Raw genomic sequence first — 20651 nt, 5'->3', positions numbered from 1 at the left:
TGTATTGCTGTATGTAAACAGAATGAACCATTGAGTCACAACTGGGATGGTTTTTTTCTGCCATGTAAACACACTTCTGCAAAGTCATGCTCATCTTGCAGTTCACCCTGCACTGAGGGACTGCAGATCTAGTCAGACATGAAAAGGTAATGTGTTTTGGGTTTTCCTTTTCCCAGACTCCCTATTTGTACCCTCAAAGGAGGGCTCTGGAAAATCAGTATATATGTACAGTCCAAGAAACTGCTGCTATTTCAATAAGTAGCTCACATTATGCATGCCTTCTGTCAGATGAACACAGATCCCTCTTCCAAAAACGATATAAAAGCATCTGAGCAGGGGGATGGGAATTGTGACGTAAGAGGCAGCCAGTGGAAAGACATATGGAGGCAGAGAAATCAGAAAGATATCAGCAGTTGGCAAATCTCCTCTAACATTTCACATTCATATGCTCACCACATTTAGGCACAAAGACAGTATCTAATACTCCAGCACCAGAAGAGAGGCTGTTTCCAGCATTCTCCAAAGAAGTACATTCCATTATAGACATAGCCCTGTGCAGCACAATAATCTTACATTGCTCATCTGAATTTTGTATTTAAGCCAGACATAGTGACAACACACTGGACTGTAGTGAAATCACACAACACATTACTATTACACCATCATGCAAGTATAAATTATCAACTTAAATTTATACATTGCCTTTGTGTCCTGGGAAATGAGCAGAGCAAAAAGAGTTAGTGATACTTGACTGTCATCAAGACATTTTCTTCTCAAATTGAAAAATAATTGAGTACAAAGAAAACTTTCCCCTGAAGCGTCTTCCTGTATTCACTCTCGTAAGATGATACTAATAAAGTTCTCAACATTTTCCCTGTGCTTTAGTCTGTCTTATTTTGGGGTTTGTTTTAGGAGTTTGGGGGATTTTTGGTTGTTTGGGGGTTTGTTTTCTTGACTTTGTGGGTTTTTTTTGAGAAGGATTGAGGATTTTTTCTCTTGTGTTTGCTTAGGGCTTTTTAGTGGGGTGGGAAAGGTGTGTGCAGGATAGTGTTGCAGGACATTTTCACCTGCATTACTGCAATATTCCCAATGAAGAGAGTCAAGAACTACTGCTTTTATGCCACAAAACACATATATAACATGCCTCTACCAAGCATTCCTTGTGGTGCTTATGCCCTTTTGCCTGGAGGAGAAATAAAAGTCATTTTCTTCAATGACAACAAAAGAGCTTAGAGCAACATACTCCCAGATATCACTGTGAAAGTTGTACTTAGACTGGTAATTGTCAAAAAAAACCCTACAAAAACAACAAAAGAGGCAAACCTGCTTTGTTCTAGTTTCTCTTTTAGCAAGATGTATTGGGCTGGAATGACCCCTCCAGGTACACTAGGAAGTGACAGCCCATAGCATCTGCACCAGTAATTTTGGGATGGGTTAGAGAGCTTGCAGCAGGACAGGGCAGAACACTACCTCTGACTGCCCCCACAACAACCTGCCACAAGGAAATGAAAGTTTGCTGCACAAATTTAATCTGGTAGTGCACAAAGTTTTATTAAACTGTACAATCTACCCAGACTTACGAGTCATAGGAGCAAACATTACTTTGGATAGAGCTCAATTCTGTACTTAGTTATCCAACTTAATGTTATCTGCTGCTGAAGGTCAGTAAATGCAGAGCTTTTCTCCTTTCTATCCCTCAAGCTTTTTTTAAGAAACACATTGGGACATCCCAGGTAACAAGTCTTTGACAGTGAATTCCCAAATGTGACAGAAAAAAGCCAACCTCTCACTGCAGCCTATTAAACCTATTAACTAAACTCATGGGTAATTATCAGCCATAAAGGGTTGAGAGCTCTGTTGGTTGGACACAGACAGAATTTCTTAAGCATCCATTAAGAAGCTATTAAGACACACTAAGGCACTTGAGTACAGCAGGAACAAATTAAATGCTTTGATATATTTTGTGATTGTTGTCAAGTCTTCAAAGACACAGCAATCCTAAAAGATAACTTTTCCATCTTAATTTGCTAGGATTCTCTCAGGGAGGAACAACAGCTCTAGGTATGCATTATGCAAACATTACTTACATGCTGTGGCTTGTGCAGCATGTCAGAACTATTGTAAGCAATTACTACCCTCATATTCAAACAAAATTAACATGGCACAAACATCATAGAGATGTTGTAATTTTTTATGGCTGAAGTGTTCTTGTGCACTTTCAGGCAGGTCAGAGATGCTCAAAGAAGAGGCAGCTTTCTTTCAGGTCAGTTTATCTGCATTTCAAATGTGATGCCAACACTCAAGAGACTAGCAGGAGCAGAAAAAGAAATGCAGAGCACTTGCTAGATGAGATACTCCAGGGAACAAATAAATGGGGATTTTTGAAATGTCAAGCTTGTTTCTGCAGAAGTTCTAACAAGGCTATTACTCAGCTGCATTCACAGGAAAAGAAAATATTACCTAATGCTACAAGATAAGTAATTGTAATGTATTTGTGGAATGCATCTTCAGCATATATATAGGCTCACACTTTCTTTAGAAACTGCTTTGAGTTTTGTTCAGTCGCTGAAAAGAGAAACCACGCTTTACTTAATTAACTGCTCAAACAATCTATAAAGAAGGTATTTGCAGGAGTTATTTTGTCTTTATTATGGATTTTTAGGAAGCAGTAATTCACCTTTCTATATCAAGAAGGAGGCAGAAGAGAGTACATAAAGCTATAAATACTATTAATTGCAGAGTAAGGCACAATATCATTAAGAGTTATGGAAACTGTCCCATCTCCTTTATTCCTTTTGCATCTGACTATCACGTTTAAGAGAAAGAGTAATTGAACCATTCCATCAAAACCCTGGTGTGGATTAAACCCTTGCCAAGAATGAGCTAGCATTGATTACTTATAAGAGCTAGCAGTTTTAGAGGCACAGAATAATCCCAGAACCTCAGAAATTGGACCTTGAATGAGCAGACAGCTGTGCCACCAGCATGAAGGAGACAAAAGCATATGATCAGTAGCTTCAGAAGCAATTCAAATAGATCAAGAAGAGACATCAACTGTAGTTGATCTATTTAAATTCATGAGATCATATTTGGAAACATGGAAGAGAGCTGCAGGAATAATACATCTCTTTGAATTAACTCTTGCAGAAAATTTATCTTTTGATAATCTGTCTTAACATCTCAAGGCAGACTGACACCATTAGATGCAACGTCAATAAAAGGAATAAAGAACACAAAAACTAATGATTAATAAAGGAGCTCTGAAAAAAACCATTCTGGGTTGGGAGAGGGCTGTTTTTTTAGAATGAAACACTATGGCAACAAGAATCTTTAGTTACAGCTTGTATACATATATATATAGACACACACATACACACTGTATGTGTGTATATATACATACATTTTTGTAACCTAAACATGCATTTTACTTATACAGGCTGCTGATATGTGTCAACATAAGAGTATAAATCAAATCACTCTCTCCTTAGCTGTGTACACCCTTTACACTGCATATCCATAACTTCCTTTCAGCACTAAAAGGATCCCACAAGCAGGGAAAGATTATCTAACAGAGAACAGCAAGGACTTATCCCTGTTAGCAGCCTGCAGAGGACCCACAAATCCACTCTGCAGATCAGAGCAAGCAACTTAAGGAAGCAATTTTCCCCTCACAATATCCCCCTTTTGGCTTCCCAGATTAAGATATCACCCAAGGCCATGCTCTTATTAAAGCAGTTAGAAAGCCTAAAGAAAGTCACAGCAGACTTACTGCATAGCTAAGTGGAAGAGAGGCAAATTGGATTTAAGACAGTTATTCCATAGGTGAAAAAGAACAACAGCCACAGACAGTCTCTCGGGGCTGCAAGACAGAACAGGCAGAACATGGTCAGCAGGGGACAAGGGCAAAGTAATCATCACTTTTCATTGCATCTTGGCCAAGCAGAGCTCTCCAGCCCCTCAGCAATGTTGTAGAGCCACAAGACATCCCTCCAGAGGTGAGGAAATGCTCCCAGCTCAGGCTACCATCCCTCAGGCACACTACTAAGCACTCCCAGGGCAAGGTAGACCTGCATTACAGGGCTCATCTGCACTTCTGGAGCAAACAAAACAGGAGATTTACACTTCAAAGCTACTGACCTAGCATTGTTCCAATAAACACCAAGCTCCTATTCAGGCTGTTACCAAAATCACATGCTAGACCCAAAGGACAACCTTAAGGCTGAGAGAAACTTTACTGTCCTATTTCTCTGAGGAGCATCATGACAGCAAATGCTAAAAGCATAAACAAAAATAATATACACCACTTACAAAGAAGTGGGACACTTTTGTCATTAACTAGTCCCAGTGGTGGCAGCTGATGAGGCCTTATAGACACTTGATAACCACCTCAGATTTAGGTTATCATTCAAGCTGCATGTCTTTGAAGGCCTATTAAAGGCAACAACAGAATAGCTCAGCACACTAAATAGCTATATCTTACAGGGTCAGGTTTCTAAAATCATGCATTAACTGGCAATTTGATGCCTCAGGTCACTTTACTCCAAGGACAAATATTAGTAAAACAAAGTGAAAAAAAAAATTGAATAAAAGGAAAAAGAAATATTTTTTATGATCATTCCCCCTCCTAAAGAATGGGATAAAGATTCAGTTCAAATAGACTTGAGCTTTGTTTCTCCTTAGTTTTCTAGTCACTTTAACATCACAAATAGACATGGCCAAAAAAAAAAAACCACCCTAAGAAATGATTTAAAATAGGATACATATAAACAATTCAGAACTCAAATTGATAGCAGACTACTATGTCCTGCTACATAAGCCAACACTAATGGACAGTACTACAGTAATTTTATACCTCAAAGAGCACATGTCAAAGGGAGATCCCCTTAGAAGTAAAAACAGTATTAAGTCATGAGGTAGAATACAGAACCATCACAAAAAGCCCCAGTACAAACCTGCTGAGCAATTCGATTTTTCTGCCCATAATAGCTACATTTTTGCCCTCACTAATATCAAATTAGCTGAGACCACACCATCCCTTGTCCTCTCTCCCAGCCCACAAAGTCCCATTACCCCAATTTCCGAGCACATCGTCAGAAGCCGTGACTTGCCATTTCTCAGTGCACAGCACATTTGCTTAAGCAAATACAGCTCTTCAAACTGCCACACTATAACCACAAAAAGAGTTACAAAGTAAAATTTTGCCATCTATTAATTTACCTACCTGCTAATAACAGCACCAGCAGCTTACATAGAAGTCCTTTAAAGTGCTTCAGTCAGCAACAACTATGATACTAGATGTAAATCTCCTTTCCTAAAACTTTCAGTGCTTATACACAGAATACAGACAGTTCTGGGGTGGGTTTTTATACCAAATCCAATTCACATGACTGAGGCTTTCTCATGAGTGTGACTCATCTGCACCTGTGATGAATAAAGTGATTTAAGCTGAAGCTGAACTACTTACTGAACTTACAAGTTACTGCTTATCGGATAGAATTGGGAAGGCAGCAGGGCAAACATTGATATAGCAGAAATATCAAATGTTTCCTCAATAGATTTACTGCTTTGGCCTGTTTTCTTACACTGAATACCTAAGGATTTTGGACACTCTCAGGTAATTGTTAATGAATAAGTGACTAGAGCTCATTATGACCTACCTGTAGAAAAGCTTCTCCTTCACCTTTCTTTCTCTTTTATTGTTGCTCTGCATGTGCTTTGAAACTGGCTGAGAAGACGTTTGCTGTCTTGGTAGCACTTAGAGATGAAATTAAGGTGTGTGTGATAAATATTTGTAGACAATGTAGTTTCTCTAGCATATTGCTTTCAAAGGAAAGGATCTAACTGATTTGATCTCAGGCATTTCCAGCACTTGTAAATTAATAAATTGACTACTATTAAATATGTACCCCTAAGCAAGCAGTATGATTGGATGAACACTGAGTGTTTAGGTAAAAATTCTTAGAAGGATAGTCTGACCTTTGTGAAGACAAGAAAGCTAAAGCAGCTGTTTGCAACTTTCTGATACTACCAAATGTGCTTTTCTCAAATCATGCCTCAAAAGGAGAATGCAGATTACAGTGTAGATGCTACTGAGTCTTGCACAAAAATCTCTATTGATAACTCTCTTCTGAGTGTGTTAGGGCCCCTGCATTTTTTTAATCATAAAAAATTACATTACACATCATTGGGTCACAATGACTGATATCTTTACACAGTGTTTTCAAGTATTTTATGCAAAACATTTCATTTGAGATTTTCTATGAACTGAAAGATGGATTGACCAGTAAAACAGGAAGACTCTAAAATCTTCTGACACAATATATCCAGAAAATGAGGCTATTTTCTTTCCCTAAGGAAGTCCAGTTATTGACAGTTGTGTCATTACTGTAGTTGTGGGCCCAGCTGATTTACGTAGGTCACAATTGGGTTGCTTTCTTCTTATCCTGATCCCTTCAGCAGCTTTCCCTCTGGTTGTGGAAGAGTCTGCACCAGCATCCCTCAGCACCCTATTCCTTGCCAGAGACAAGGGATAAGGACTGGATGACCCATGTGATGTTCAGCACAGGCACTGCTGGTATAAACCCTACACTGTGAATTAAATCTTGTGGGAGTAGATCCTTATGGAAGGAAACACTGGACCCTCATAGCTGGACCTGAGATGAAGCTCCTGCTGTTTGGAGTGTGGCTGGCATGACCTTATCCCTACCACTGTCCTAAGCCAGGGCACCCTCCCCTGGCTCCCTGTTGGGGCAGAGTGGGGAGCCCTGACCACCCTGGCCCATACACAGGCTGTAGCTGTAATGGCTCATTGTACAAGTGGGAAGTATCACTTCTTGTGAGTGCTATCAAGGGTTATTCAGGTAGATGTTTTCTTTAGTATTATTACTTTGTGAAGTTTGACTATAATTTTTTTTTTATCAGTTTTGTAGACAAATGAGTATTTGAAGCAAGCAAAGGTTCATATCTGCCCCTAGTTCTGTCACAGCCCTGCTAATTGGTCTCCTGTAGGAAAACACTAATGAAATTTGGTGCCTGCTGCATGGGCAGAAGGCACTCACAGTTTCAAGAGGCAAGAAGGGACAGCCTGGTGGGCAGTGAGAGGCAGTAATGGCCTGTGACAAGTTTCTGTATGAGAAATACCAACAATTTTCAAACGCTGCCAAGAAAGAAAAAACATATTCCAAAGTCTTGTATTAATTGTTCTTTTTATTTTACTCTTCTTTTGTCCCATGACAAACATATTCTTAATTTTGGACTAAATCTGCAATAAAATTTTTTATGGTTATCTAAATGGGTTGCTTCAGACTTTAATCACTCACTGAAGACTCGTCCTTTCCCTGTTGTGAATGCTGTCACTTGAACAGCTGACTCTATTACATTTTCAGAAAGGTAGTTTTTAAAAAAGGAACAGTGTTGGAATAAAGTGTTTCTATTTCTCTGTGGTTTTGTTTAAATTAACTATGCAGGGTGTCCTCCAGAAAACTATAATGATTAGCTGTTTTGTTGTGCTGTCTTGAAAATATCAGAACGCTCCTTGCCCAGAGAGACTGTTTTGGTAGGAATCCCTTGCTTTTGTGTGGAGATTGCATGACCTTTAAAGATTTGATATCCTTCTCTACCATTTACAAATGCTGTGGTGTACATTTAATCTCAGGGATGTTAACCTAACTAAACTTTGAAGTGTAAAAATCTTCTGTTTACAGACTGGTCTCTCCTCAAAGGAAATCTTTAAGTTTTTGCTCATTTGGTGCCTGAGCTGGCATTTTTCTGTCCAAATCAAGCCTCTGATGGGTTCTGGCTAGGATGACCTCAGCTCTTTTACTTAAGTGACTCCCAACTACTCATCTCACTCCTCACACTGGGCCTGCAGAACGGCAGATGGGCAGTTAGCTGGGACTCACCAGTCTCTCTTTCTGCTCTGGACTGGGGATGGGCTTGATCGCTTCTCCACCAGCAGACACAGGGCAGGACATGCTTGGTGGCCTAAGCCTAGGGATTTCTGTGTGTAGAACATGTGGTTTTGGGCACAAACCTGGGCTTTGGGCCGCAGCAGGTGCACAGCACGAACCAGCCATTGCAATGTGCCCAGTGGAGCACATTGCAGGAATGGGGATGTTGATGCTGACTCTTCTGTATATTTTCCCACCAAGCACTTGTGCAGGATGTGTAAAAGTGCTATCGAATTAGATGTCTCCTACCCATAGCTGGTCTTGATTCAAGCATCTGTGCAAGGACTGACAGAATTATTTTTTAATATTTTCTAGCTTCTGGAAGCGGTAAAGGCCTAAACAATAAAATACACTGGGGATGTATACAAAGCTAAAGTAATTGCCAAGAAACAGGAAAAAAAATTCCTAACCCTCATTCCTTCACTCAAAAGCATATTCATTTCTTAATTAGTCTTGTGAGATTATCCTTTAACAAGCAGCTGGTTTGAAACTACCAGCTACCAGTAATACCTGGTATCTTTTCCTTTCTACTGTGAGTCCATGCTCACAGTATTCTTAACAGCATATTCTCTTGGAGTGTATTTCTTTGCTTTGGCTAACTGGAGAGAAACATTCATATATTCATATATATATATGTATACATCTGTATATATATATACATATATATACATACACACACATATATATAGACATATATATAGACATATATATATGTATATGTATATGAGATATGAAAAGTCCTTGAGGTCTGCCATCCAGGTAAAAAGAGCCCAAAATCACATAGGAGATCTAATAGTTAATTCTTCTTTAATGGTCTGTCTCTAGGAATATCATTCTCTGATTTTCTCCAGTTCCTAAAGAATAATTTGGCTGCCTGAGCAAGCTCAATTTTAGTGTGATTCCACAGCTGCAGAAACCCATTGATGTGTGGTAGTGAGCAAATCACTGCATTTTTTTCAGTGCTCAGCTGTTTAAAATATACTGAATGCAAAATCACTGGTAAGTTACAATGTGTTTTAATTACTCTAATTAAAGCTTCTGTAGTATGGCACAGTTCATGATATTTCATTGCAAATTATAGCTCATGTACCTACCATGGCAAGCAGGCGTTTTCCCTTATCTCTTTATTCAAAAACTAGGAAGAATGGGAAGAAACAAACTTTTCAAGCTAAATTGCAGACTAACTAGCTAAAGTCTTTTGACACATTTTTTAGCACCTCTACAATGAGACAAACATTTAAATTATGGGTCTGAAGAGCTTCATCTGATGGTAGGAGAATAAGAAATCCTTCCTTAGGCTTTCGTCTGCTTCTATTTTTATCAGGTTGACTACACCATACAAAAGGGTGCACTTAATATTGCTCATCACACTGTGTACCATAACGTGCAGATTGCAAGTCTTTCTGCTGCAGACAGAAGCAAATCAAACTCATTAATGGCAAATAGATGTTAAACTAGTTTGGGAAGTGTTTATTTCCATTAAGACTAAGACCAGCAGGGAGAGTCTTAGAAAATGTTTTTCTGACTTCACTGCATATATATTGTGGATTTCCTGGGGTTCCCCTTCCATGTTTCCTGCTAAAGCTTGAATTGCTTTTCATGTCTCAGTGTGGCCAAAGACAGGCCTGTGTAACTTAATGGTTTTTTTCAAAGAAGTTCCAAGTACATGTCAGCAGTGGTTTCCCTCCAGCCTGGTTACAGTCACCCAAACTGGGTATGGACCTCCCCATTGCTGCTGGATTTGATCAATTACAGCAATTGAGCAAAGCTGCCTAAAAGAGGCCTCACAGCCACAAGGGATACAGCCCTGAAAGGCAGAGGAACTTAAAAGAGCTGGTTGACCTTCCTAAGCAACCTTCTTAAAGGGTAAGAAAGCTCTGTTTCTGTGCTCAAGAAAATGAAGGTGTGTCAGGACGCCAGCTTGGCTGAGGGTGTAACTCCCAATGACCTCGAGCCACAGGAGTTGGAGGCAGGGACAGATGATCCACAGACACTGCAGAGTTACTACCCAGTATTATTTCAGGGAGAAAGTTTGGAAGGCCGAGCACAACTGGATTTGACACCACACAGATATGAAGGCTAAGAAGACAACCTTCTGTAAGTACTTCAGCAGCAAAAGGAATACCAAGGAATATGGCACTTACTCCTGTCTAGGAGCAGACAAACTAATGGCAAAGGGCACTGATGAAGTTTTGGTTATCAAGGTCCTCTTCTCATTGCTCTTTATTAACAGGGTTTGATCTCAGACCTCACAGCTTCTGCTTTTAGTAGCAGCACTTAGAAAATTGAGTGAGAGGAAATGAACATATACGTCCCCACTGTGACAGGGGAGAATTGAATTCAAGGATGGAGCTGAAGAAGGTGGTCCATGTCATGCAAAATTGCAATTTGTGTTCAGGAGAGGTTTCTCATTACTGGGAAAAGAAGAATCTTATTTCCATTAAAAAAAAAAAAAAAAAGAAAAAGAAAAAGAAAGAAAAAACAACAAAGAAACAGCTACAGAGCCTGGCCAGCCTCACATCAGCAAGTAAGAACATTACAATGCAGGTCCTCACAGAAGCCCTGTCCAAGTACATGACAAACTGAAAGTTTTTGGAAACAACCAACACAGATTCATCATGAGCAAATAGAAACTGATTGACCTGATTTCATTCTGCAGCAAAAATGTGGGGCTCTGTCAATGAAGGGAGAACAGTGTACATTGCATACCTTTACTTCGGCTTTTACTTTGGCAGGTTCTTCCACAATAAACTTGTAGGCAAACTGGGAAAACTGAGGATTCACTGGAAGGTAGACAAAAAATTGGCTGGGCTTTCTTGACTAACAGTAGTAGTCATAGTCAGTCATTGAAAGGCCAGGCAGCCATGTACATGTAGTATTTCTCAGGTATCACACTCTATTGGTTATGATGCCATTTGGGTTTTGCCTTTTTTGCTTTTATATGTTCTCTGTATTCTTCACACATATATTTGTAACTCTGTCACCTATTGCATTAGTGGCTAGTTTTCCCAGTACTTTTCCATGGCCTTTCCCTAAGCAGAAAGACAAAACAAATTCCAGAGCTCCAAGCCCCGGGAAATCCAAGGCCCCATCCTATCTTGGTTCTTCCTGGGAACCAAGGCTGAGAACAACTCTTCCAGATACATTTTCATGGATAAAGTGAATCAGTGCTGAAGGGGAGGCTCCAGAGAAGGGGCTTGACCTGGAGGTGAATTGCATTACCACTTGTCCTCCTAATTGGTGCTTTTTTCAATTATGCTAATTTCCTAAAACCTATAAAAATGTACTCACTTCTGGGGTGGGCTTTTGTGGACGTCTTTCCATATCTGCCTCTGGAGGTCTTCAAATAAAGATCCCCTCCTTACTAAAATGATCTCAAGTTCCGTTTCCTGGCTGAGAAACAGGCAACAGTTTTCTTGGATGAGAGGATGGAGTGTGCTTTTAGCAAATTAGTGGGTAATACAAAATTAGGGCCGTAGCTGAAGGACTGAAATGAAAGACTCTCAAAGTGAGTACCTTCTGCAAGCTCTAGCAGTGGGCTGACAGCAAGCTCAGGATGCTCAGTCAAAACGAGCGTGGAGTCTTGTACCTGGGATGTATCTGGGATAATCCATCGCATGCATTGGGGCTGACTGGCTGTGGAGCAGCTCTGCTGGATGGCACCTGGAAATCCTGACAGACAAGCTTAACATGAGTCAGCCACGTGCTGTTATGGTATGGGAACCATCTATACACATGCATTAGGAGAGTACGTGCTTCTTCCTTTCCTCTTGGCACTTGTGAGACCACATCTGGAGAGCTGTGACCAGTTTTGGTCTCCCCAGTACAAAGCAGTACATGAAGGTGCTGGAGAATGTCAAAAAGATGTGGAGCACAAGACATAGGAGAGGAGTAGGAACTGGATTTCTCAATCCTAAAAAGCAATGGGCAAAGAGATTAAATTGCTGTCTACAGCCACCCATGAGGGTGGTTACAGTGGAGATGAGGATCTGAGATACAGTGACAGGGCAACAGGATATGCTGCAGCCTTTGTAAAGTTCAGTGATCAAAGTCTGGAGCAAGCTGCCCAGGAGGTCTGACCAGACTCCATTCTTGGAAAATGCTAAATATCAGGGCTTATTATTTCCTGTCATAGTCAAAAAAAGCATGCAGAATGTTTGCTGATGAACATCTATATAGCAAAACCTTTACATGTTATGACAGTCTTTTCTCTCTTGTCTTTCTCAGGTGTGTCTAATCCCTTCATCCTTTCAACACCAGGTATTTTAAACTGGTTTTCCCTGGGTATCTTCTCTCTCCTTGGAATTGTCTGCACTTGGTGGCTTCCAGAACTGGATCCTTTACTACTGATCCCAAGCACCACATGAGGTAAAAAAAAAAAAAAAAGCCAACCTGATTCTTACAACTTAGGTATGATTCTTATGTTGCAGGATACAAAGAGTTAGTTTGGTTTTTGTTAAAGTAACATCACAACATCAGCATGTAGGTAGTTAGTGATCAACAGTATGAGCTAGGTCAGCTTCTGTAGTGGTTGTATTTGGCTGCATGGTTCATACTCTGTTTTTTTCATTTCCTCTCTTGCTCCCTGCAGTTTCATGTGATGAAATTAATTAAAAAATTTTCAGGCAGTTAGATCTTGTTTTCAAAGGTGTCTGAGGTTCCCTTTCCAGAGTGCCCCAAATTGGCATTTGTTCCTTCTCTGAGATGGAATTTATTAACAGAAATATTGGATTGTGGCACTGTATTACCCACTACACCAAATCTGTAGCTAACTTCATATTCAATTGTATTAACAGACCTCTTCAGCATTGAGGGCAAATAACCAAGACCAAAAAAAGCCCCAGCATTTCTTGACGCTATTAACTTGTTCTTCCTAAGTCTTAAACTTCAGCTTTCTGGTTTGTTCCACACATTTCTTTTTCAGAGATGCATTCTGAACTTTTCCTGTTCTCAGACCTTCTTTGTCCTCAATGAATATTCAAAGAGAATTGTTTCAAGATTACTTTGGCTTATTTCCCTAGACTCCTTCCTGGAATTTCAGCTATCCTGACAATTAAAATACTTTTAACTCTTTATGAGTATTAAATATGTTCTTCCAGATTATGGCCCGTGTCTTAGTCTTCTGCTTAAAACTGCATTAAATATCTGGCCACAAATAACCCTAATTGCAGGTGAGATACAGATCCAAAGTACACACTCACTTTCACTAACGCTTAAAAAAATCCCAACTTAAAAGCTACTGGTTTTGCAGATAACTGTTATTTATGTAAACACTTAAAACTGACTTAGTTCTCCTGGAGCCTTCTTCTTACCTTTTTTCTCTATACAATTTATATTATGTGTGTAATTGTATTTCTTTTTACTGACCTTTGCTTTTTCTGTTTCGCCTCAGAAATACCCTTCACTTCACACTGGTCAACGCTTAATTTCCACATTGATATTCAATTCAAACTGGACACTTCTTCACTGTTCCAGTACAGTCATTCACTAAAGCCTTCTCCAGAAAGTAATCTGACATAATGGATGTTTTACAAGCTTCATGTAGGCTGACATTACTGAAGCTGTGCTATATGTTGTTAAGGTAGAAATTATGCAGTTGTTTTCAAAACAAAAGCTTGCTCTTAGAAGTGATCTTAATTTTTCACGACAGAGATTTGGTCAAAATATTCATAACTGAGCCAGTTTCTGCAAGAAGAGTGAAAAAAAAAAAAATCATGGGCATCCTAAAGACTGAAATTACATATTTTTTTAATCAAACATTCTGATTTGATAGTAAATATGCAAAGGCTATAAACAGGTATTGTTTAGCAATGTATTACTTAAATGCAAATGTTCAGATGCTAGTATTTACATTACACTTCTTTCTATCCCCTGAACAGGTGCAGTATAATAGCTAAGGAGAAAAAAATGGTAGAAGCAAAGTAGTCTGTCCTTCATGGCTAGCTTAACATGAAACAGAAGGAAATCGAGAAATAATCTTCATAGTTCTTATTGATCTCTTTATATTATTACAAGCTAGAAAGTCAAGCTATTTATTGACTGAACTTTGGATAGCCACCTCTGATTAGCTCAGCTTTCATGAGCAAACCTTACAGTTCAGTGAAAATGCTGCATACTGTCAGAAAGTGTAGGAAGATGTGAGGTTACAAAACAGATGTCATTTTTCTTCTTTACCAAATAAATTCAAAAATATTCAAGGTTAACCTTATCACAGTTGATGACAAAACAGAAGGTGTTGACATGCTTCTGAACTTGTATTTTTCGCATTTTTATTGACAAATGAGTTAAGATATTTGTCAAAGATCGACAAAATATAGACTCACAACAAGGGAAATATTCAAACTATAAGATTTTTTTTCTGGATGAAATCCTGCTTGCTTACTGAAGTCTCAGACCAAATGTAATGATGTTTCTACATTCATGTTGCCTTTGGCAAACATACCTGCAGAGTAATATCACTTAAGTTCCAGCCTGGCTTCCTTTGGTCACAGAGGTTTCTCCCTGGAAAACTTTGAATTTGCAAGACTGGCAAGCTTGGATCCTTCACTGGCACATCAAAAAGGGCTGAGGGACCCTCTCTGGGGTGCTGTCCTGTGCTATCTTTAGCACAGTCTTTAGGTTCAGACATAGGATAATGCAGTCCTTGATGTCCCACATTCTGTAACTTCTCAGCAGTCTATACCAAATTCAGGGAAAAAACATGCAAATACAGCTATGAGACCAAGAAAATCTAGGGTCATGTGTGTTTCCAGACCCGTACCATGAAAGAAAACCTCTTATCATCTGAAGACCATTGGTCAGGAACTATTCTGTGCTCCACATTCAGTGAAAACAGATCTCAAATACACCTTTGGTGATGTGTTCAGACAAAGCAGAAGTTTTCTTCAGACTCCAGATCTAGAGGTAGGTGTAACCATGAACTTTTGAGCAAGACACATTAGCTAGGTGCCTGGTAACTTGGATTTTACTTGAAATAAAGATATACTCTCATTTTCAAGCTTCTTTCTAGAACAGGAAGGCTTCAAAATATTAAATCTCAATTCAACAGGTATGAGAATAGAGGAAAATTGAACTTACAAAAAAAGTGGAGTAAAGTAAGAAAAAAAAAGTGGAATGAAGACTAAACATACAAGTTAAAGTATTCTCATATGACAGGGATCAAGTCTTCTTTTAAAATCCCATAATCAGACACTCATAATCTCACATACCCAACTTTAGCTGCACAGAATAGACCCAGAAGTTAAAAGTTAAAGGCAGCTAATCTGTACTAGTTCTCTTCATGATGCTTTTCCACAGATGATCTGAAATACCAAGCAGTCACTGCATTTTTTGGGTAACAAAAAACCACCATCGAGTCTAAAATCTAACCTTAATGACCAGTCATATTGACCCTATTGGATAAAAGATTAAGGCCTAGGGATTTTCTTTCTCCAGGGGATGCAGAGCACCCAGTTCCCTCCCCTGAAATGATCAGGCATGAGGGATAATGGCAGAATCACAACTTTTTTCCCCCTCTTCCTTTTGCCCTGCAATGAGAGAGTATTATTTCCAAAGCAAGCCCTCTCTTCTGAAAGAAATTCATTTCCAATTTATGTTGTATCAGTTGCAGTGCTGGAAAGCACTGGTTGGACTTTTGCTGGCATTTTCCTAAGCTTCTTAAAATCATCATGTATGAAATCCAGAAGATAAATATTCACAGGATTTTTGGTTTTAAACTAGTCATTTTGGGGTACTTTTTATGAGCAAACTTATAAAAGTTTGCTGCCTGGAATGAAATGCAAAGTAACAGCATCTTGGATTAACAAACAGCCATTTTAAAAATAGCTGCTTTTAATTACTGAGCTCTAAATCAAAAAGTCAGTGCAACATCAAGGGGTGCTTTTCTCTATTGAATGTGAACACCATTTAAAAGTGAGATGTCTTCTAACCTTTAATTTACACCTTCTAGGGATGGTTCTGAGTCATAGTTTTAATTTCTTCCTATTTTTTCCTCCATGGGTTGCAAAACACATTTCAAAGTCTCGAATAAGTGAAGAGACCTGATCCAAAATTCCTTGGCAAATCTCCCTCCTATTGTGAGGAATATTGGCTGCCAAGAGTCCAAGACTGAACTCTGTAAGGATGGAGTTTTTCCAACACTCCTGGGTCACTTCAAATATCTTTTGAAAATCTGGTCTTTGTATATCGGGTGGCTGAAGTGTTGCCATCTGTATTTTCCTACAGTAACATTCCTTTATCCTTAACACTGGGATAAATGTTGGTTTTTTGGTCTTTTTTTGTCATTTTGACATTTCAGAAAATTAGAAAAATTCTTGGTTTCTGTGTGCTTCTTGTGCCTAGAACAGACCCTCCATGTGCTCCAAACCCATACAGAAGAAAAGGACTTCATTAAATGTTGCCACCCCTGAGCTCTGGTGTTCCTCCTGAAAACGTAGTGGAAGACTATCATAATTATGTAAAACTTATTACAAGGCTCGTAGTGTTACTACCACAACACTGCTTCTGACATGAATGAGATCAGTTTCATTCACAAGAGAGATAAATTTCATTCAGGTATTTGTTTCATCCTACTGATGACTTGTAGCTTCCAGTATGTGAGTTTTTTATCTTGGCTAATGGGAAAAGGATTTCTTGACTATGATATTTTCCGAAGCCAATTTACCCAAGAGGTGCAAAAAGCAAGCGGTTTGGTGGGTGATTGCTAATGTTCTGACAGTACATGGTGTGTTATGGGGGAACATTTATTAAACAAACAATGTTAACTTGACCTAAGAATGAAGTTTGATCTCTAACAGGAAGCCCTATCTAATGATTAAACCATGGAATTAGGCTGTTAGGACTATAGCTAATAAATGCTTATAACCGAGATGCTGCAATTCTTCATTCTAGACACATGCTGACCGCAACGAAATCCAAAGACCAAAGGGAGGTGATTTAAAGCCACTCACTGAGAAAAGAGCTGCTTCCAGCCAGCCCAAGGAAAGGATAAATACAAGGAAAGGCTGGACTTTGACCTCTTTTGAGGCTAGGTGCCTGAGGGAAGCATATGAGGTGATTCACAGCAGGGCAAGATTCACTGAACCAGAAGGGAGGTCTTAAGGAAGCTGACTCCACTTTTCTTAGCTCTGTGGTTTTTAGCTGAGAGCAGGCAGGCAACTTCTGCTTTTGGAGAGCTGTTTTGCCCTAGGCAGTCACAGAAGAATTGGAATGACACAGAGACCAGAGATAAGTGGGCATCCTCACCCCAACAGGTCTGTGATTTAGAAAGTGAGGCACTGTCCAGGAGAGTGGGCTCTGTTGGGAGAAGAGGGAAAAAGGAGGGTCACTTCTTACCCCTTGACACAGCAGATTGATTTGGCTGAATGATTGAGACTACATAATGCCACTCTTTCTCTCAGCTACCTGTAACACAGGCCTTTAAACATTAGAGAAGCCATGATCCTGCAGTGACCTAGTAAGATTCTCAAAAACACTTAGCCCAAGAGGAAGGAAGCACTGTTAGAGCACAGTGTTTAATGTGTTCTGATCATTCTTTAAATATTTTTCTGTAGCCAAACATACTAGCTCTTAACATGAGATACTATGATTACAGTAAAGCCAAGGAGAGAGCTTTGGAGTTTAACAAAACCAGCTTAAAATATGAAAATTTGGTGAGTTTTTTTGCAGTGGGTTTAGAAATAGCTGTCAGAATGTCCTTACAATTTGTGGCAAGGTGCTGCACAGTGAATTTGGTGCCACCATCAAATTTTAAATACTGAAGCCTAGATATTTGAAGCAATTTAGGTAGTCAGTCCTATGAATATAGAGGAGGCTTGGGATGAGAGCCAGCTGCCTAAGATCAGGTGGACAGAGACCTTCCAGGTGCCTGATGGTACCCAAATAATCTGCATTTGGCAGGCAGACATGATGTGGTCCTGACAGGACCTGCAGGAATCCCGTGCTCTGCTGGAGAGGCCTTTGAGGAGGACACCCTATGGGCCATCCGGGGAACTCTGAACATCCACGACAAGGCACTTGAACCACTTGGTCAGTTTTTGGGGCAATGTTTGCTCTGCACACAGAGATGCCCTGTGGGCTCTATCTGCTCAGCCCTTGCTGAGGAGTTCCACACCCCACTGCATTCTGTGGGGCAAGACCATTACAGTGGTAACGTGGATACAGACAACATCCATGTTGAAATGAGCTGTTTTTCAAGGGAGGAATATGTTTTTTCTATTCTGATCTGTGACACCTAAGTGAAAATTGAATCCTAAAATTGTATTTTATTATGTGTTGGTAAAGCACAGCAAAGATTTTCAATGCTTTATTAAAGGTTTTTAATATGCTTGATTGCATATATCCCAGCCAAAATCTTCTCTATCCTACATAGGTATTTATCTCAGCCAGCAGATTTTGTTTGCTCAGATCCAAATTAGAAAGTATTTAAAGCAGATAGCACATCTCTAAAAATATACTGAATTTACAATGAAGCTTTAACATTCTCTTGCTAAATTTCACACATCTGATTTGATTTCTGAAAAGAAAAGGTAAACACGGATATTTTCTTCACTAGTTCTCATGCGCTGCTTGCAACAATACAAGAAGAATATTTCCTATTTTACTACCATGTATTTGAAGCAGAGAACAAATGCCCATTCCCTTTACAGGCAATGAAGTCAAGTTTCCAACTGCAGTTAATGCCGTGTTTTGTTCTATTTCTTGGTAATGTAAGCTCTTATGCAAATTGAATGTCTGCTGTTCAGGCCCAGTTGACTACAACAGGGGAGGCTGGAACCAAATTGCTTCTGTCTGTCTTAACAGGACTTTTTAATAAAATCTACTTTACATAGCCACGAATCTTGCCAGGTTAAATTCTCACTTTATCTGTGTTCACATTCTTGTTAATTTATTTTAACTGCAGCAGAGAAGGTTAGGGTAATGGGAAGAGCCGAAAGTGGAATGTTACAGTGAAACCTGCTGCCTGTATTTAGATAATTTTCTTTCAAAGTGATAGACCATTAAACCTCTAAATTGTTTTATTTGCTACTAAAAAATGTCTTTGCTTAGTCTTTGAGTCCCAGGAACTAATGAAAGAAGCCTTAGAAGAAAATCAGCAGATTTTGTAAAAGTAAAACTAATATTATGTGCAGAGCTTGTACAATACTATAACTTTTGACTTTGTAGAAAATGAGATAGTGCATCAAAAAAGACAGTTTTTATAGAGATTACAAATGTTTATTTCTCCCTTAACTTTAAAAATAATAGTTTAAAAATTCAGGTTTAACAGATTTTTCTAGTCACTACTTTAAAAAAATTTATCTCCACATTAAATATATTTGGTATCTTATACCAATTCTATTATGTTTTGTATTGAGCAACAGAACATAAAAAGGGTTTTAGTGTCAGACAGGTCAACCTTGATTTTTACCGCAGAATTCAATATGAATGAAGTTTTGAAATATTTGGTTATCCAAAACTTTTAAGAAATTCTGCAAATCAGTTTATATGACATCTTCTCTTTTCTACCCCTTTTTTCTCTTCGCCTGATACAGCCTGGTAGCTCTTCACTTCTTCTCCCTCTCTTGGTTGGTTCAACTACTGCAAATACTCAAGCTAATTGTGAAGATAACAGGAATCACTGCAATAATATGATACACATCTCCCAAGTTATGTTCTTGTAACCAAATGTTATATAGCACTCATCAGCTAAAGAGTTAAAGGTGTCATTATGCTTTTGTGTTTGAGTACATTACACTGTCATATTTGTGTAATTTTCCTGTGTATTTGTGGTGATGTCCCATTTGTTAAGAAATAAAACTTTTTCTACTTCTATGAACATTAATGTTTGGTGAGAGAGCCCAAGCTGTCCAAGTGTATTGGGGTTTTCACATTTCATACACAGGTCTGGCTTTTAAAAACTGCTGAGAACATACACCTGGGCAAAAGTGAACCCTGAGCTATCCTAATGTCTGTACTTGGGAATATGAGTGATGTCAGACAAGGAAAACAAAGGATGACAATATGATAAAAGGAAATATATGCAGCAGATTTTAAAAGGATTCTTAGTTCACTGCAGGAAGAAACTATTTAAAATACCTGTTCCAGGCTGCACAAGAAAATTTAAGCTATTATGTTAAAAGGAACCAAAAAAAAAACTTTTTTATGACAAAGTGGGAAAGATTTAGCTTTGTTTACAGTTCCAGAAATAGCTCAAATTTATAGGATAGTTTTAGTTATAGCAATTATTTTTAAAAGAGTCTGGCCCTAAAAATGTAACAAGTCAGTAAAGTAGTTGTTAGGAAATATGATTATCTTCATATTTAACACAGGATTCAGTTTGATGCATGCATTACACACTGGACTCAATTTCTTTCCTAGAACATGTGGTGTCTTTTACTATCCATCAAGGCAGATCTTGTAGTAGGAATGTAGTGTCTTGGCTAGACATTGGCAAGGAATTTTTCAGGTAAAATACAAATATACCATTCTTAAATATATATTTTATTTAATCTTCTGTCATGACACCTGAAGCTATGGATGTTAATGAAACACCATAAATCAACAGAGTACATAGAAGTAAGAGAATTGGCTTTTGACCAATTTTTTTTTTCGTCTTTCTTTTTTTAAAATTTCCACACAGCATGAGTCATTTAAAGTTATGATGACTGAAAGACAAAAATTTCCATGTTTTTACACCCTAACTGAATGCTGGTCTGGGGTATG

General features: G+C 38.8%; 1 protein-coding gene and 1 long non-coding RNA gene across 5 annotated transcripts in view; one reads left to right on the top strand and one right to left on the bottom strand.

The window, feature by feature from the left end:
• The window catches only part of LOC111924954 (uncharacterized), a 47341-nt gene extending 41904 nt beyond the window's left edge, over positions 1–5437 (bottom strand). For 2 of the 4 annotated variants that reach the window (XM_086891973.1, XM_023921279.2), the window contains exon 1: positions 5222–5385. The gene's annotated coding sequence lies outside the window, so the exon portion shown is untranslated. Of the gene's footprint in view, positions 1–5221 lie in introns of all 4 variants that reach the window. The other 2 variants (XM_023921278.2, XM_086891981.1) reach the window with 2 other exon arrangements.
• On the top strand, positions 5426–19770 carry LOC111924955 (uncharacterized). The gene is made up of 4 exons (XR_002861952.2): positions 5426–5614; positions 12177–12317; positions 16290–16502; positions 16839–19770. It is a non-coding gene; the product is annotated as an uncharacterized LOC111924955 (long non-coding RNA).
• Positions 19771–20651: the final 881 nt, after the last annotated feature.

This window comes from Cyanistes caeruleus, chromosome 1, assembly GCF_971803275.1.
Source record: "Cyanistes caeruleus chromosome 1, bCyaCae1.hap1.1, whole genome shotgun sequence".
NCBI lineage: Eukaryota > Metazoa > Chordata > Aves > Passeriformes > Paridae > Cyanistes > Cyanistes caeruleus.
This window is presented reverse-complemented; position numbering and strand designations above follow the sequence as displayed.